The sequence below is a fragment of the Bos indicus genome, chromosome 24 (assembly GCF_029378745.1).
Source record: "Bos indicus isolate NIAB-ARS_2022 breed Sahiwal x Tharparkar chromosome 24, NIAB-ARS_B.indTharparkar_mat_pri_1.0, whole genome shotgun sequence".
In the NCBI taxonomy this organism is placed as follows: domain Eukaryota; kingdom Metazoa; phylum Chordata; class Mammalia; order Artiodactyla; family Bovidae; genus Bos; species Bos indicus.
In genome coordinates, this window is record NC_091783.1 from 3,526,701 (window position 1) to 3,533,523 (window position 6,823).

Consider the following 6,823-nt stretch of genomic DNA (forward strand, 5'->3'; position numbering starts at 1 on the left):
AAAAAAAATAAATTATCTCATTCCTGATTTTAAAGGGAATTTTTCCAGTGCTTTACCATTAAGTATAATGTTGACTTTTGGTTGTGTGTGTGTTTTTTAGCTTTTTAATTTTGAAATAACTATAAATTCACAGGAAGTCACAAAAATAATACAGAGGTATTGTGCAGCCATTTCCCAGTCTCTCCCACCAATTACATCTTACGTAAGTATCACACACTATTAAAAGCAGGAAATCGGCATTAGTGCAATGTGCCGTGTATAGCTCTTTGTTATTTATCATGTGTGTGGATTCGGATAACCGCTGCCGCACTTGGAACTGCTTGCCCTCCACGAGGATTCAGCTACCCCTTCATGCTAAACCACCCAGTCCCTCGCCTTGCCTCAAGCCTGACCACCACTAACCTGTGTTCCACCTCTGCAATGTAATTTAGTCATTTCAAGAATGGAATATAAATCACATGTGTACCCTTTTGAGTTTGGCTTGTTTTACTCACGGTAATGTTTTTGCGATTCATGCAAATTATTGCACATATCAGTCCTTTGTTTCTTTTCATTGCTGTGATATTCCATGGTATTGATGCACTGTAGTTTAACTATTCACTTATTGTAAGATATTTTGATTGTTTCCAGCTTTGAGCTCTTGGCAATAAAACTGCTACGAACAACCATGGTCAGCTTTTCATGAAGACAAGTTTTTGCTGCTTTGGGATAGGAGTATAATCGCTGGGATATATAGTAAGTATATGTTTAGTTGTTTTTCAGAAATTGCAAAACTATTTTCCAGAGTGGCTGTATCACTTTGTCTTCCCACAAACCCACTCATAGAGTATAAGAGATCAATTTCTTTGCAGCCTTGCCAGCATTTCCTATTGTCATTTTCATTTTTTTAATTGTTCTAATATGCAGTGGTTTCTTCTCGTGGTCTTAATTTGTCTGTCTCTTATGGCTTGTAATGTCGGGCGTTTTTATGTGTTATTTGCCAAACGTGTATCCTCTTTGCTAGCTGTCTCTTTATGTCTTTTGCCCATTGCTGGAAAAAAAAAACAAAAAACAAAAACATCCTGTAATTGTGTGACTTCATTGAATTTTGAGTTCTTTATATATTCTAGTTGTAAATCCTGTTTCAGACTTGGGGTTTGCAAATATATTTTCCCAGTCTGTGATTTCCACTGATGTATGTGTATCTTTCCACCAACACTGCATAGTCTAGATTATTGTTGTTGTAGAAGTATTAAACTTGGGTAAAATGCCTTCACAAAAGGTATTATTATTATCCCAGATTGTTCTTGCTATGTTAGTTAGTTTGCCTTTCCGTATAAATTTTAGACTAATATTATCTCTACCTACAGAAAATTTTAACTGGATTTTGACATGAATTTCATGATTTGTACATCCTTTTGGGAAAAAAAAAAAACTGACATCTTTACTATGTCAAGGCTTCCAATCCATGAATGAACACCTTAAGTCTCTTAATTTACTTAGACCTTCTGTGACTCCTTTAATCAGTGTTTTCGCAGCTTTCGGCACACAAAGTCTGTGTATGTGGGTGTCTCTTTTTAGATTTAAAACCAAATATTTTATTCTTATTAGGCAACTTAATAAGAATATAAAAAGGAACTGAATTTCTAAATCTGCTTGCCAAGTGTGTGTTACATGTGTGCAGAAATATGTGGTCTTTTGTTCTGTAACCCTGCTGAACTCACTGTGTATAATCTTAATCATTTTAAACATGTTGTAGATTTTTATGGCCCAAGATATGGTCCATCTTGGTATAAGTTCTGTGGGCACTTGAAAAGAATGTATATTCTGCTGTTTTGGGGTGAAATGTTCTACAAATCAAAATTAGACCCAGTTGCTTCACGTTGTTGGATTCTTATAGATGTTTGTGATTTCCTGTTTATTCTTTCTCTATGAATTTGACTACTCTAACTCTCTCATAACAAGGGAAGTATACGATATTTTTCCCTTTGGGACTGATTCACTTCACTCAGCATAATGCCCTCAAGATCCATCTATGTTTTAGCATATGTCAGAATTTCCTATTTAAGGCTGAATAATATTCCGCTGACTTGACGAGTTTTTGATGTTGTGGGGTTTTGTCTTTTCTGTTTCCTTGTTCAAACTTTCATAACACAATGGAAGGTGCTGAGTTGGCAGGCGCTAGGCAGGCACCATTTTAACTAGAAGCCGTTATGATGCTTCATTACTCTTCTACGAACAGAGGGTTTTAAAAAAACCCTATTATTGAAATCAGTTTCACCAAACAATAGAACAAATAAAGGAACTAGTAAACTCCATTTTCGGTACTATGATCATTGACGGTGCAAAAATCATATTAGTTAACTCTATGACACCTTTCTTGGACAAAAGACAACTTACAGAAGACAGTTTGCAATTCTGTCTCATTCACATGGTAGACTGAAATCTACCTGTCATTTATCATCTATCGAGTCTGAGTTTTCGCATCATTACAAGTGTTAAAAAAAATGTTGTTATCATTCACTCTGAGATTTAATTAATACCCTATAGAGTTGAATATTTGAAAAGCCAAAGTATTGGAGGGTTTAAAAGGAGAAAAAAAAAACCCAGCAAATAAAGAAAATAAACAATAACGACAACAACAAAGTAACGCTGTCATTTAATGCTTGCGTACATTTTAATTAAGGGCGACTGAATACCTATTTTCTCTTTTGGACGTATTGAACCTAAAGATGCTAAGAGACAACCTGGGGGAAGAGGAAGAAGAGGGTCCAGAGGAGAGAAGAGCAGGAGAGAGGGAAGGTCAGGAGACTGGAGAAAGTGGGGGGGGGGGGAGAGTGGGGAGTGGTGGGGGAGGGGCAGGAGGAAAAGGAAGAGCACCCCGCTCAGGCGCACCAGCCCTATCTGGTTTCCTACTGAAGGCGAATCACCCTCAGAGGAGAGAGCTCCATCCTGGGAAATGTCCAGGTTCGTCCTGGCGGGTGAAGGATGAAGTCTCAGTTTTCAGTCAATGAATGCCCTGGGATTTAGAGGTTCAAGCCACCTCGTTAATATGACTTTATTTTTGGCATACGAGTGGATTTTTCCTTTTTTCATTTGTTTCTTATGTTTGCTTAACAGCAACAGAAAATGAGAAATTTCCCTGAGGTGAGGAGGACATTGGAGGCGGTGTAGACAAAAGGCTGTTCCTGCTCTAAACACCATTCAAGACACAAAGACAGAGTTCGAGGCCATCGTTCAAACGGAAGAGAGATGCTGAAAGCCCTTATTCTCCCGGGAACATACGTTTGAGGACCTTCCACAAATATAATTCAGTCTGAAAGCCTTTTTCAAGGTTAATGAATATCACAGAAAGTTATAAATTAGATGTTTTAAAAAAGTAAACTTGACCGTTTTTAATCAAGTTAAAAGAGCTATTTCAATTTCTTATGAAAATGAGTGCTAAGATGATCGTAAGTCCAGAATAATTTCAACATCTAAATCTGCATGGTGTACTCTCTCTATTCATTAAGTATGTAGCATGACCGTTCTGCACTAATCCTCCGTTAATACTTTGTTAATAATCTCAGCATTCGTGGAATGTGACCGTACTCATAGAAAGATGACCTCTGCTCATGCCGAAACTGACCACCTTAGTGTAGAATTTGGGTTAGAAAATGCTAATAAGGTACAACAGAAAATGGTTAAAAGGTATGTAAACTATGTGAACACTGAAATCTATACTTTCATTAATTAATTCACCCAAAGTAAGATGAGTTGGTTTTCTGCAATTCTTACCCACGTATTATTTGGGTTCCTTTTGGCATGGCTATTTCATTTTAGTTCTGAGTATTAAGAGAAGTGAGAGGGGTCCCTTAAGCCAGAAATGAGTTTTCACAAGATGCCTCTCTTGTTGAAGAATAAATCGGTTGGCCTCATATTTCTTGCAAATAATTACCAAAATAAAAATTAAAAGTATCTGCAGAACATCCTTTCTGCTCCTAGCTCTGTGGAAAGGGGTCTTTGCCACAGCTAGCAGAGTGCTGGCATCTGACTTAGCGTATAATGTCATTGTGAGGATGAAATGAGAAAATACTCATGAACATGCCTAACAGACTACCTGCCATGGAACAAGTGCTTCAGAAATATTTGTCAGCCTGTCGTTGTATAGTCCTTGCCGGAAAGAAATTGAGTCAGTTGGAAAAACACTGACACACACATAGAAGAGTAATGCTTTTATATCCATCTATGCATGTCTATGTTTGTTGTTTAGTTGCTCAGTCGTGTCGGACTCTTTGCGACCCCATGGACCCCACGGGCTGTAGCACACCAGGCTTTCCTGGCCTTCATTATCTCCCAGAGGTTGCTCAAATTCATGTCCATTGAGTTGATGATGCCATCCAACCATCTCATCCTCTGTCGCCCCCTTCTCCTCCTCACACCATACATATACATGTATATATATATATATATAGTGTATGGTAAAATTAAGTACTGAATATCTGATACAACATGATAGATAGAGTTCAATTAGCCTCTAGGTGCTGACTGTCTACAACACTGAAGACGGCGAGGCTGAGACCGCAGAGAAGGGATGTGGGATGTGGGTTCATCACAGCATATTACTGCAGAGATTATACTGACCATTCAGGGTGGACCTTTCTCTCCAAGTTTGTGATGTAAAACCTGCTTCTAAGAGTGGTCACCCAGTCATCACTGTCAACTTTCTTTCTCTCCTCCAAACTTTAGGAAGGTTGAAGATGAATGGCAGAGGGAAAAGAAGAAGAACGAAAATAAAAACTAACAAAAACAAGTTTAGTCAAATAAAGCAATATGTATTTAATCTGGAGAAATGCACACCAGCTTTCCAAGCCAATGATCTCACCCCTCTTTTTCAGCTTGCACACTCACAACACTAAAGCATCCTAACAGATTTTATTTCCACACTTTGTTAAAATGATTCCGTCCCAAACTAGGATCTCATATGCCCCACACTGAATCCACAGAAAACTTCACCAGGCTAGTTTTGAACTCCCGGAAACATCAGCTTTTCATAGAAATGCTGACAGACCCTTAAGCAGAGTGACGTGAGTGGAACCAAGGATCATAAATATGAGGAGCGATTCCCGAACCGAAGACGGGCAAATAGTAACCCAGCTGCTACAGAAACAGCAAGATAAACTCTGAAAAAATAAAAAATAAAAAAAAGGAGAGAAGGAATTAAATGAAATGGATATGAGCTGGAAACATCTGTGTTCACCACAGAGCAAAATGCATATTCAGCAGCCAGTTTATGGGTTCTTTAGAGGATGTGAATGGTACATTGTAAATAATGACCCGCCTGTAATAAATTCCCAGTAAAAAAGAGAGGGGTTGCTGTGGGTCCCTCCCACAATTCACATTTCTGGGTCCCTGCTGTGAGTGATGATTCACAGCGGTCACAAATTCCTGTTTTCAAAATGCTATTGTATACTCCAGGGCTTTCATTAAGTTTTACACTAGCTGGGGAAATTTAAAACTTGAGAGCAAGGAGAGGAGAAGGAGAGCGGAGCTCTCGGAGGTGACGTGCGTTTAGCACTGGGTCTCTGGCGGGGCTGATGGATGCGATCGCGGGTGTGACTTCCCATCCACCCAGAATTGCCTCCCATCCTTCTTCCTGCTGGAAATCCACAATGAAAGGAGATCCAGGACCCGTGATTTCCTCATGCAATGGAAAAGGAAAAAGACAGGCTCAGATTTTGCGGCTGAACGCTGAGAAGTCACAGGGACACAGCAGGAAGGCACAGGGCGCTGCGTTCCATGGGGGCCAAGCGGGGTTGCATCAGCCAAATCTCACTGGACTGCATCGTGAAGATGCACTGCTCCTCAGAATTCTAAAGGTTATCTTGCCCATAAGCCTCTAGGGTCACACTAATCACATGTACCAAATATGTCTGTTGAGTATAATTACTATGACTGCGAAATAGTGTTGGATGTTACGGATGCTAACACTTAGAGAAGAAATCGTCCAGCCTGGTTGAAAAGTGTTTTCCCCAGGCTGAGATCCATCCCAAGGAATAAATGTCCTCTCCCAATCCAGCAAAAATTTTTTTTAACTTTTTTCAAAGTTTAGTTGGAAAGATCACAATATAAAACCTTGGTGGGGTTTTGTTTTATTGAGATAGAATTTACATATAACATTATTTGTTTCAGATTATAACATGATGCTTCAATACCTGCACGCATTGCAAAATCTAGTCTTTCTAAGGCTCAGCTCAGTGTGGGCAGTGCTGGTGCCTGGTCTGTTGACACTGAGCTGATGGGACAAGTTCCTGTGCCAAGCTTTCCTCCTGCAAGATGCACTTTTATGTTCTGTTTGAATCTTTCTAGCCTGAAGGTTGTTGGACAATGCATAGTTCACTAACGAGAAGGGTATTGGGCCAAGTCTCAAACATTCCCAAGGCTCAGAGAGGGCTCTGGAAGCCCCGTGTCTGGTGGCTTCCTCCACCTGTTTATTCAGAGTCTCTGGAGCTCCTGGAGCCCCCACCACCTGCACTCCACCCATCCCTACTGAAAACAGAAGGCATAGTTGAACCAGCCCCAGGTCCCCAGGGAGAACACTCAACAGAGCTGCACGCAAAGGGGTCATGTCACTTCAGATAACTTAGAGTTATATTTACTACGAGTTCCAAACCTCTCAAGAACTCTTCTTTCTGCATTTCCTCCAGGCGTTTCTAAATGGACCTCTACTCACTGGCGTCTGCAGATAGCAAAGGTGTTAAGTTATTTTTCTGAAACAAAACAAGTTAACCTGTATTCTTTCCATGTTTTCTCTTCTTTTCCTAATAAACTAGTCCTTTTCAAATAAGCAAGTGGCTAGAGCCAC

General features: G+C 39.8%; 1 long non-coding RNA gene across 2 annotated transcripts; it reads left to right on the forward strand.

The window, feature by feature from the left end:
- Positions 1-294: 294 nt before the first annotated feature.
- Positions 295-3,863, forward strand: LOC139179336 (uncharacterized). Of its 2 annotated transcripts, XR_011563711.1 has the most exons (4): positions 295-495; positions 631-735; positions 2,712-2,781; positions 3,100-3,863. It is a non-coding gene; the product is annotated as an uncharacterized lncRNA (long non-coding RNA). The 2 variants fall into 2 exon arrangements; XR_011563710.1 differs by lacking the exon at positions 295-495 and having other exon boundaries at positions 506-735.
- The last annotated feature ends 2,960 nt before the right edge of the window (positions 3,864-6,823 follow it).